This window comes from Hemicordylus capensis, chromosome 9 (assembly GCF_027244095.1).
Source record: "Hemicordylus capensis ecotype Gifberg chromosome 9, rHemCap1.1.pri, whole genome shotgun sequence".
Classification (NCBI taxonomy): Eukaryota; Metazoa; Chordata; class Lepidosauria; order Squamata; family Cordylidae; genus Hemicordylus; species Hemicordylus capensis.
This window is the reverse complement of record NC_069665.1, coordinates 5,664,995-5,677,402: the sequence shown is the minus strand read 5'-3', so window position 1 is coordinate 5,677,402 and position 12,408 is coordinate 5,664,995.

Below are 12,408 nucleotides of genomic sequence, written 5' to 3'. Positions count from 1 at the left end.
CTTAAAAATCAGCTCGGATAAGCTAGCAAAATGCAAAGAACAAGATAGCATTCATTCAAATGCTACACACTTCTTCAGTCTTAGTTCCGCTCAGTAAAAACACTCACTGGTTGCAAGAACAGGTCAAAAAGCAGCCCAGATCATATTGGGGTGGCACACAGTTGCCAAAAACATGGATGTAAGAAAATACAAAAAGACCTTAAAAAGGTTAGATTAGACGGTTAGACAAACCCGTCAGCAACTCACGAGTAGACCCCAGCTGCCATACATGCGAATAGACTCCGGTTGGTTTACTCACGAGTAGACCACCCTCGGCTTACTCGCGAGTAGACCATGTTTGGCTGACTCGTGAATAGACCACGCTCGGTTTACTCACGAGTAGACCACGCTAGGCGTACTGGTTAGTAGACCCGGGTTGGCTTACTCGTGAGTAGACCCCGTCGGCTCATTCGTGCAATGTGCAAGCTTACACGTGGTGATAAAAGGCGTAGTTTCTGCACATATGAGGCATGTTGCACCAGAGGAAAAGCCTGCTTTCCTTGGCTTAAAAATCAGCTTGGATAAGTTTGCAAAATGCAAAGAACAAGATAGCATTCATTCAAATGCTACGCAACAGAGGAAAAGCCTGCTTTCTTTGGCTTAAAAATCAGCTCGGATAAGCTTGCAAAATGCAAAGAACAAGATAGCATTCATTCAAATGCTACACACTACTTCAGTCTTAGTTCCGCTCAGTAAAAACACTCACTGGTTGCAAGAACAGGTCAAAAAGCAGCCCAGATCATATTGGGGTGGCACACAGTTGCCAAAAACATGGATGTAAGAAAATACAAAAAGACCTTAAAAAGGTTAGATTAGACGGTTAGACCAACCCGTCAGCGACTCACGAGTAGACCCCAGCTGCCAACATGCGAATAGACCCCGGTTGGTTTACTCACGAGTAGACCACCCTCGGCTTACTCGCGAGTAGACCACGCTCGGTTTACTCGTGAGTAGACCACGCTAGGCGTATTGGTTAGTAGACCCGGGTTGGCTTACTCGTGAGTAGACCCCGTCGGCTCATTCGTGCAATGTCCAAGCTTACACGTGGTGATAAAAGGCGTAGTTTCTGCACATATGAGGCATGTTGCACCAGAGGAAAAGCCTGCTTTCCTTGGCTTAAAATTAAGATCGGAGAAGCTTGCAAAATGCAAAGAACAAGATAGCATTCATTCAAATGCTACGCAACAGAGGAAAAGCCTGCTTTCCTTGGCTTAAAAATCAGCTTGGATAAGTTTGCAAAATGCAAAGAACAAGATAGCATTCATTCAAATGCTACGCAACAGAGGAAAAGCCTGCTTTCTTTGGCTTAAAAATCAGCTCGGATAAGCTAGCAAAATGCAAAGAACAAGATAGCATTCATTCAAATGCTACACACTTCTTCAGTCTTAGTTCCGCTCAGTAAAAACACTCACTGGTTGCAAGAACAGGTCAAAAAGCAGCCCAGATCATATTGGGGTGGCACACAGTTGCCAAAAACATGGATGTAAGAAAATACAAAAAGACCTTAAAAAGGTTAGATTAGACGGTTAGACAAACCCGTCAGCAACTCACGAGTAGACCCCAGCTGCCATACATGCGAATAGACTCCGGTTGGTTTACTCACGAGTAGACCACCCTCGGCTTACTCGCGAGTAGACCATGCCTGGCTGACTCGTGAATAGACCACGCTCGGTTTACTCACGAGTAGACCACGCTAGGCGTACTGGTTAGTAGACCCGGGTTGGCTTACTCGTGAGTAGACCCCGTCGGCTCATTCGTGCAATGTGCAAGCTTACACGTGGTGATAAAAGGCGTAGTTTCTGCACATATGAGGCATGTTGCACCAGAGGAAAAGCCTGCTTTCCTTGGCTTAAAAATCAGCTTGGATAAGTTTGCAAAATGCAAAGAACAAGATAGCATTCATTCAAATGCTACGCAACAGAGGAAAAGCCTGCTTTCTTTGGCTTAAAAATCAGCTCGGATAAGCTTGCAAAATGCAAAGAACAAGATAGCATTCATTCAAATGCTACACACTACTTCAGTCTTAGTTCCGCTCAGTAAAAACACTCACTGGTTGCAAGAACAGGTCAAAAAGCAGCCCAGATCATATTGGGGTGGCACACAGTTGCCAAAAACATGGATGTAAGAAAATACAAAAAGACCTTAAAAAGGTTAGATTAGACGGTTAGACAAACCCGTCAGCAACTCACGAGTAGACCCCAGCTGCCATACATGCGAATAGACTCCGGTTGGTTTACTCACGAGTAGACCACCCTCGGCTTACTCGCGAGTAGACCATGTTTGGCTGACTCGTGAATAGACCACGCTCGGTTTACTCACGAGTAGACCACGCTAGGCGTACTGGTTAGTAGACCCGGGTTGGCTTACTCGTGAGTAGACCCCGTCGGCTCATTCGTGCAATGTGCAAGCTTACACGTGGTGATAAAAGGCGTAGTTTCTGCACATATGAGGCATGTTGCACCAGAGGAAAAGCCTGCTTTCCTTGGCTTAAAAATCAGCTTGGATAAGTTTGCAAAATGCAAAGAACAAGATAGCATTCATTCAAATGCTACGCAACAGAGGAAAAGCCTGCTTTCTTTGGCTTAAAAATCAGCTCGGATAAGCTTGCAAAATGCAAAGAACAAGATAGCATTCATTCAAATGCTACACACTACTTCAGTCTTAGTTCCGCTCAGTAAAAACACTCACTGGTTGCAAGAACAGGTCAAAAAGCAGCCCAGATCATATTGGGGTGGCACACAGTTGCCAAAAACATGGATGTAAGAAAATACAAAAAGACCTTAAAAAGGTTAGATTAGACGGTTAGACCAACCCGTCAGCGACTCACGAGTAGACCCCAGCTGCCAACATGCGAATAGACCCCGGTTGGTTTACTCACGAGTAGACCACCCTCGGCTTACTCGCGAGTAGACCACGCTCGGTTTACTCGTGAGTAGACCACGCTAGGCGTATTGGTTAGTAGACCCGGGTTGGCTTACTCGTGAGTAGACCCCGTCGGCTCATTCGTGCAATGTCCAAGCTTACACGTGGTGATAAAAGGCGTAGTTTCTGCACATATGAGGCATGTTGCACCAGAGGAAAAGCCTGCTTTCCTTGGCTTAAAATTAAGATCGGAGAAGCTTGCAAAATGCAAAGAACAAGATAGCATTCATTCAAATGCTACGCAACAGAGGAAAAGCCTGCTTTCCTTGGCTTAAAAATCAGCTTGGATAAGTTTGCAAAATGCAAAGAACAAGATAGCATTCATTCAAATGCTACGCAACAGAGGAAAAGCCTGCTTTCTTTGGCTTAAAAATCAGCTCGGATAAGCTAGCAAAATGCAAAGAACAAGATAGCATTCATTCAAATGCTACACACTTCTTCAGTCTTAGTTCCGCTCAGTAAAAACACTCACTGGTTGCAAGAACAGGTCAAAAAGCAGCCCAGATCATATTGGGGTGGCACACAGTTGCCAAAAACATGGATGTAAGAAAATACAAAAAGACCTTAAAAAGGTTAGATTAGACGGTTAGACAAACCCGTCAGCAACTCACGAGTAGACCCCAGCTGCCATACATGCGAATAGACTCCGGTTGGTTTACTCACGAGTAGACCACCCTCGGCTTACTCGCGAGTAGACCATGCCTGGCTGACTCGTGAATAGACCACGCTCGGTTTACTCACGAGTAGACCACGCTAGGCGTACTGGTTAGTAGACCCGGGTTGGCTTACTCGTGAGTAGACCCCGTCGGCTCATTCGTGCAATGTGCAAGCTTACACGTGGTGATAAAAGGCGTAGTTTCTGCACATATGAGGCATGTTGCACCAGAGGAAAAGCCTGCTTTCCTTGGCTTAAAAATCAGCTTGGATAAGTTTGCAAAATGCAAAGAACAAGATAGCATTCATTCAAATGCTACGCAACAGAGGAAAAGCCTGCTTTCTTTGGCTTAAAAATCAGCTCGGATAAGCTTGCAAAATGCAAAGAACAAGATAGCATTCATTCAAATGCTACACACTACTTCAGTCTTAGTTCCGCTCAGTAAAAACACTCACTGGTTGCAAGAACAGGTCAAAAAGCAGCCCAGATCATATTGGGGTGGCACACAGTTGCCAAAAACATGGATGTAAGAAAATACAAAAAGACCTTAAAAAGGTTAGATTAGACGGTTAGACCAACCCGTCAGCGACTCACGAGTAGACCCCAGCTGCCAACATGCGAATAGACCCCGGTTGGTTTACTCACGAGTAGACCACCCTCGGCTTACTCGCGAGTAGACCACGCTCGGTTTACTCGTGAGTAGACCACGCTAGGCGTATTGGTTAGTAGACCCGGGTTGGCTTACTCGTGAGTAGACCCCGTCGGCTCATTCGTGCAATGTCCAAGCTTACACGTGGTGATAAAAGGCGTAGTTTCTGCACATATGAGGCATGTTGCACCAGAGGAAAAGCCTGCTTTCCTTGGCTTAAAATTAAGATCGGAGAAGCTTGCAAAATGCAAAGAACAAGATAGCATTCATTCAAATGCTACGCAACAGAGGAAAAGCCTGCTTTCCTTGGCTTAAAAATCAGCTTGGATAAGTTTGCAAAATGCAAAGAACAAGATAGCATTCATTCAAATGCTACGCAACAGAGGAAAAGCCTGCTTTCTTTGGCTTAAAAATCAGCTCGGATAAGCTAGCAAAATGCAAAGAACAAGATAGCATTCATTCAAATGCTACACACTTCTTCAGTCTTAGTTCCGCTCAGTAAAAACACTCACTGGTTGCAAGAACAGGTCAAAAAGCAGCCCAGATCATATTGGGGTGGCACACAGTTGCCAAAAACATGGATGTAAGAAAATACAAAAAGACCTTAAAAAGGTTAGATTAGACGGTTAGACAAACCCGTCAGCAACTCACGAGTAGACCCCAGCTGCCATACATGCGAATAGACTCCGGTTGGTTTACTCACGAGTAGACCACCCTCGGCTTACTCGCGAGTAGACCATGCCTGGCTGACTCGTGAATAGACCACGCTCGGTTTACTCACGAGTAGACCACGCAAGGCGTACCGTTTAGTAGAACCGGGTTTGCTTACTCGTGAGTAGACCCCTTCGGATCATTCGTGCAATGTGCAAGCTTACACGTGGTGATAAAAGGCGTAGTTTCTGCACATATGAGGCATGTTGCACCAGAGGAAAAGCCTGCTTTCCTTGGCTTAAAATTAAGATCGGAGAAGCTTGCAAAATGCAAAGAACAAGATAGCGTTCATTCAAATGCTACGCAACAGAGGAAAAGCCTGCTTTCCTTGGCTTAAAAATCAGATCGGATAAGCTTGCAAAATGCAAAGAACAAGATAGCATTCATTCAAATGCTACACTCTTCTTCCGTCTTAGTTCCACTCAGTAAAAACACTCACTGGTTGCAAGAACAGGTCAAAAAGCAGCCAGATCATATTGGGGTGGCACACAGTTGCCAAAAACATGGATGTAAGAAAATACAAAAAGACCTTAAAAAGGTTAGATTAGACGGTTAGACCAACCCGTCAGCGACTCACGAGTAGACCCCAGCTGCCTTACATGCGAATAGACCCCGGTTGTTTTACTCACGAGTAGACCACCCTCGGCTTACTCGCGAGTAGACCACGCTCGGTTTACTCGTGAGTAGACCACGCTAGGCGTACTCTTTAGTAGACCCGGGTTGGCTTACTCGTGAGTAGACCCCGTCGGCTCATTCGTGCAATGTGCAAGCTTACACGTGGTGATAAAAGGCGGAGTTTCTACACATATGAGGCATGTTGCACCAGAGGAAAAGCCTGCTTTCCATGGCTTAAAATTAAGATCGGAGAAGCTTGCAAAATGCAAAGAACAAGATAGCATTTATTCAAATGCTACGCAACAGAGGAAAAGCCTGCTTTCCTTGGCTTAAAAATCAGCTCGGATAAGTTTGCAAAATGCAAAGAACAAGATAGCATTCATTCAAATGCTACGCAACAGAGGAAAAGCCTGCTTTCTTTGGCTTAAAAATCAGCTCGGATAAGCTTGCAAAATGCAAAGAACAAGATAGCATTCATTCAAATGCTATACACTACTTCAGTCTTAGTTCCGCTCAGTAAAAACACTCACTGGTTGCAAGAACAGGTCAAAAAGCAGCCCAGATCATATTGGGGTGGCACACAGTTGCCAAAAACATGGATGTAAGAAAATACAAAAAGACCTTAAAAAGGTTAGATTAGACGGTTAGACCAACCCGTCAGCGACTCACGAGTAGACCCCAGCTGCCAACATGCGAATAGACTCCGGTTGGTTTACTCACGAGTAGACCACCCTCGGCTTACTCGCGAGTAGACCATGCTTGGCTGATTCGTGATTAGACCACGCTCGGTTTACTCGTGAGTAGACCACGCTAGGCGTATTGGTTAGTAGACCCGGGTTGGCTTACTCATGAGTAGACCCCGTCGGCTCATTGGTGCAATGTCCAAGCTTACACGTGGTGATAAAAGGCGTAGTTTCTGCACATATGAGGCATGTTGCACCAGAGGAAAAGCCTGCTTTCCTTGGCTTAAAAATCAGATCGGATAAGCTTGCAAAATGCAAAGAACAAGATAGCATTCATTCAAATGCTACACTCTTCTTCCGTCTTAGTTCCACTCAGTAAAAACACTCACTGGTTGCAAGAACAGGTCAAAAAGCAGCCCAGATCATATTGGGGTGGCACACAGTTGCCAAAAACATGGATGTAAGAAAATACAAAAAGACCTTAAAAAGGTTAGATTAGACGGTTAGACCAACCCGTCAGCGACTCACGAGTAGACCCCAGCTGCCTTACATGCGAATAGACCCCGGTTGTTTTACTCACGAGTAGACCACCCTCGGCTTACTCGCGAGTAGACCACGCTCGCTTTACTCGTGAGTAGACCACGCTAGGCGTACTCTTTAGTAGACCCGGGTTGGCTTACTCGTGAGTAGACCCCGTCGGCTCATTCGTGCAATGTGCAAGCTTACACGTGGTGATAAAAGGCGGAGTTTCTACACATATGAGGCATGTTGCACCAGAGGAAAAGCCTGCTTTCCTTGGCTTAAAATTAAGATCGGAGAAGCTTGCAAAATGCAAAGAACAAGATAGCATTCATTCAAATGCTACGCAACAGAGGAAAAGCCTGCTTTCCTTGGCTTAAAAATCACCTTGGATAAGTTTGCAAAATGCAAAGAACAAGATAGCATTCATTCAAATGCTACGCAACAGAGGAAAAGCCTGCTTTCTTTGGCTTAAAAATCAGCTCGGATAAGCTAGCAAAATGCAAAGAACAAGATAGCATTCATTCAAATGCTACACTCTTCTTCCGTCTTAGTTCCGCTCAGTAAAAACACTCACTGGTTGCAAGAACAGGTCAAAAAGCAGCCCAGATCATATTGGGGTGGCACACAGTTGCCAAAAACATGGATGTAAGAAAATACAAAAAGACCTTAAAAAGGTTAGATTAGACGGTTAGACCAACCCGTCAGCGACTCACGAGTAGACCCCAGCTGCCAACATGCGAATAGACCCCGGTTGGTTTACTCACGAGTAGACCACCCTCGGCTTACTCGCGAGTAGACCACGCTCGGTTTACTCGTGAGTAGACCACGCTAGGCGTATTGGTTAGTAGACCCGGGTTGGCTTACTCGTGAGTAGACCCCGTCGGCTCATTCGTGCAATGTCCAAGCTTACACGTGGTGATAAAAGGCGTAGTTTCTGCACATATGAGGCATGTTGCACCAGAGGAAAAGCCTGCTTTCCTTGGCTTAAAATTAAGATCGGAGAAGCTTGCAAAATGCAAAGAACAAGATAGCATTCATTCAAATGCTACGCAACAGAGGAAAAGCCTGCTTTCCTTGGCTTAAAAATCAGCTTGGATAAGTTTGCAAAATGCAAAGAACAAGATAGCATTCATTCAAATGCTACGCAACAGAGGAAAAGCCTGCTTTCTTTGGCTTAAAAATCAGCTCGGATAAGCTAGCAAAATGCAAAGAACAAGATAGCATTCATTCAAATGCTACACACTTCTTCAGTCTTAGTTCCGCTCAGTAAAAACACTCACTGGTTGCAAGAACAGGTCAAAAAGCAGCCCAGATCATATTGGGGTGGCACACAGTTGCCAAAAACATGGATGTAAGAAAATACAAAAAGACCTTAAAAAGGTTAGATTAGACGGTTAGACAAACCCGTCAGCAACTCACGAGTAGACCCCAGCTGCCATACATGCGAATAGACTCCGGTTGGTTTACTCACGAGTAGACCACCCTCGGCTTACTCGCGAGTAGACCATGCCTGGCTGACTCGTGAATAGACCACGCTCGGTTTACTCACGAGTAGACCACGCAAGGCGTACCGTTTAGTAGAACCGGGTTTGCTTACTCGTGAGTAGACCCCTTCGGATCATTCGTGCAATGTGCAAGCTTACACGTGGTGATAAAAGGTGTAGTTTCTGCACATATGAGGCATGTTGCACCAGAGGAAAAGCCTGCTTTCCTTGGCTTAAAATTAAGATCGGAGAAGCTTGCAAAATGCAAAGAACAAGATAGCGTTCATTCAAATGCTACGCAACAGAGGAAAAGCCTGCTTTCCTTGGCTTAAAAATCAGATCGGATAAGCTTGCAAAATGCAAAGAACAAGATAGCATTCATTCAAATGCTACACTCTTCTTCCGTCTTAGTTCCACTCAGTAAAAACACTCACTGGTTGCAAGAACAGGTCAAAAAGCAGCCAGATCATATTGGGGTGGCACACAGTTGCCAAAAACATGGATGTAAGAAAATACAAAAAGACCTTAAAAAGGTTAGATTAGACGGTTAGACCAACCCGTCAGCGACTCACGAGTAGACCCCAGCTGCCTTACATGCGAATAGACCCCGGTTGTTTTACTCACGAGTAGACCACCCTCGGCTTACTCGCGAGTAGACCACGCTCGGTTTACTCGTGAGTAGACCACGCTAGGCGTACTCTTTAGTAGACCCGGGTTGGCTTACTCGTGAGTAGACCCCGTCGGCTCATTCGTGCAATGTGCAAGCTTACACGTGGTGATAAAAGGCGGAGTTTCTACACATATGAGGCATGTTGCACCAGAGGAAAAGCCTGCTTTCCATGGCTTAAAATTAAGATCGGAGAAGCTTGCAAAATGCAAAGAACAAGATAGCATTTATTCAAATGCTACGCAACAGAGGAAAAGCCTGCTTTCCTTGGCTTAAAAATCAGCTCGGATAAGTTTGCAAAATGCAAAGAACAAGATAGCATTCATTCAAATGCTACGCAACAGAGGAAAAGCCTGCTTTCTTTGGCTTAAAAATCAGCTCGGATAAGCTTGCAAAATGCAAAGAACAAGATAGCATTCATTCAAATGCTATACACTACTTCAGTCTTAGTTCCGCTCAGTAAAAACACTCACTGGTTGCAAGAACAGGTCAAAAAGCAGCCCAGATCATATTGGGGTGGCACACAGTTGCCAAAAACATGGATGTAAGAAAATACAAAAAGACCTTAAAAAGGTTAGATTAGACGGTTAGACCAACCGGTCAGCGACTCACGAGTAGACCCCAGCTGCCAACATGCGAATAGACTCCGGTTGGTTTACTCACGAGTAGACCACCCTCGGCTTACTCGCGAGTAGACCATGCTTGGCTGATTCGTGATTAGACCACGCTCGGTTTACTCGTGAGTAGACCACGCTAGGCGTATTGGTTAGTAGACCCGGGTTGGCTTACTCATGAGTAGACCCCGTCGGCTCATTGGTGCAATGTCCAAGCTTACACGTGGTGATAAAAGGCGTAGTTTCTGCACATATGAGGCATGTTGCACCAGAGGAAAAGCCTGCTTTCCTTGGCTTAAAAATCAGATCGGATAAGCTTGCAAAATGCAAAGAACAAGATAGCATTCATTCAAATGCTACACTCTTCTTCCGTCTTAGTTCCACTCAGTAAAAACACTCACTGGTTGCAAGAACAGGTCAAAAAGCAGCCCAGATCATATTGGGGTGGCACACAGTTGCCAAAAACATGGATGTAAGAAAATACAAAAAGACCTTAAAAAGGTTAGATTAGACGGTTAGACCAACCCGTCAGCGACTCACGAGTAGACCCCAGCTGCCTTACATGCGAATAGACCCCGGTTGTTTTACTCACGAGTAGACCACCCTCGGCTTACTCGCGAGTAGACCACGCTCGCTTTACTCGTGAGTAGACCACGCTAGGCGTACTCTTTAGTAGACCCGGGTTGGCTTACTCGTGAGTAGACCCCGTCGGCTCATTCGTGCAATGTGCAAGCTTACACGTGGTGATAAAAGGCGGAGTTTCTACACATATGAGGCATGTTGCACCAGAGGAAAAGCCTGCTTTCCTTGGCTTAAAATTAAGATCGGAGAAGCTTGCAAAATGCAAAGAACAAGATAGCATTCATTCAAATGCTACGCAACAGAGGAAAAGCCTGCTTTCCTTGGCTTAAAAATCACCTTGGATAAGTTTGCAAAATGCAAAGAACAAGATAGCATTCATTCAAATGCTACGCAACAGAGGAAAAGCCTGCTTTCTTTGGCTTAAAAATCAGCTCGGATAAGCTAGCAAAATGCAAAGAACAAGATAGCATTCATTCAAATGCTACACACTTCTTCAGTCTTACTTCCGCTCAGTAAAAACACTCACTGGTTGCAAGAACAGGTCAAAAAGCAGCCCAGATCATATTGGGGTGGCACACAGTTGCCAAAAACATGGATGTAAGAAAATACAAAAAGACCTTAAAAAGGTTAGATTAGACGGTTAGACAAACCCGTCAGCAACTCACGAGTAGACCCCAGCTGCCATACATGCGAATAGACTCCGGTTGGTTTACTCACGAGTAGACCACCCTCGGCTTACTCGCGAGTAGACCATGCCTGGCTGACTCGTGAATAGACCACGCTCGGTTTACTCATGAGTAGACCACGCAAGGCGTACCGTTTAGTAGAACCGGGTTGGCTTACTCGTGAGTAGACCCCTTCGGATCATTCGTGCAATGTGCAAGCTTACACGTGGTGATAAAAGGCGTAGTTTCTGCACATATGAGGCATGTTGCACCAGAGGAAAAGCCTGCTTTCCTTGGCTTAAAATTAAGATCGGAGAAGCTTGCAAAATGCAAAGAACAAGATAGCATTCATTCAAATGCTACACTCTTCTTCCGTCTTAGTTCCACTCAGTAAAAACACTCACTGGTTGCAAGAACAGGTCAAAAAGCAGCCAGATCATATTGGGGTGGCACACAGTTGCCAAAAACATGGATGTAAGAAAATACAAAAAGACCTTTAAAAGGTTAGATTAGACGGTTAGACCAACCCGTCAGCGACTCACGAGTAGACCCCAGCTGCCTTACATGCGAATAGACCCCGGTTGTTTTACTCACGAGTAGACCACCCTCGGCTTACTCGCGAGTAGACCACGCTCGGTTTACTCGTGAGTAGACCACGCTAGGCGTACTCTTTAGTAGACCCGGGTTGGCTTACTCGTGAGTAGACCCCGTCGGCTCATTCGTGCAATGTGCAAGCTTACACGTGGTGATAAAAGGCGGAGTTTCTACACATATGAGGCATGTTGCACCAGAGGAAAAGCCTGCTTTCCTTGGCTTAAAATTAAGATCGGAGAAGCTTGCAAAATGCAAAGAACAAGATAGCATTCATTCAAATGCTACGCAACAGAGGAAAAGCCTGCTTTCTTTGGCTTAAAAATCAGCTCGGATAAGCTTGCAAAATGCAAAGAACAAGATAGCATTCATTCAAATGCTACACACTACTTCAGTCTTAGTTCCGCTCAGTAAAAACACTCACTGGTTGCAAGAACAGGTCAAAAAGCAGCCCAGATCATATTGGGGTGGCACACAGTTGCCAAAAACATGGATGTAAGAAAATACAAAAAGACCTTAAAAAGGTTAGATTAGACGGTTAGACCAACCCGTCAGCGACTCACGAGTAGACCCCAGCTGCCAACATGCGAATAGACTCCGGTTGGTTTACTCACGAGTAGACCACCCTCGGCTTACTCGCGAGTAGACCATGCTTGGCTGACTCGTGATTAGACCACGCTCGGTTTACTCGTGAGTAGACCACGCTAGGCGTATTGGTTAGTAGACCCGGGTTCGCTTACTCGTGAGTAGACCCAGTCGGCTCATTCGTGCAATGTCCAAGCTTACACGTGGTGATAAAAGGCGTAGTTTCTGCACATATGAGGCATGTTGCACCAGAGGAAAAGCCTGCTTTCCTTGGCTTAAAATTAAGATCGGAGAAGCTTGCAAAATGCAAAGAACAAGATAGCATTCATTCAAATGCTACGCAACAGAGGAAAAGCCTGCTTTCCTTGGCTTAAAAATCAGCTTGGATAAGTTTGCAAAATGCAAAGAACAAGATAGCATTCAT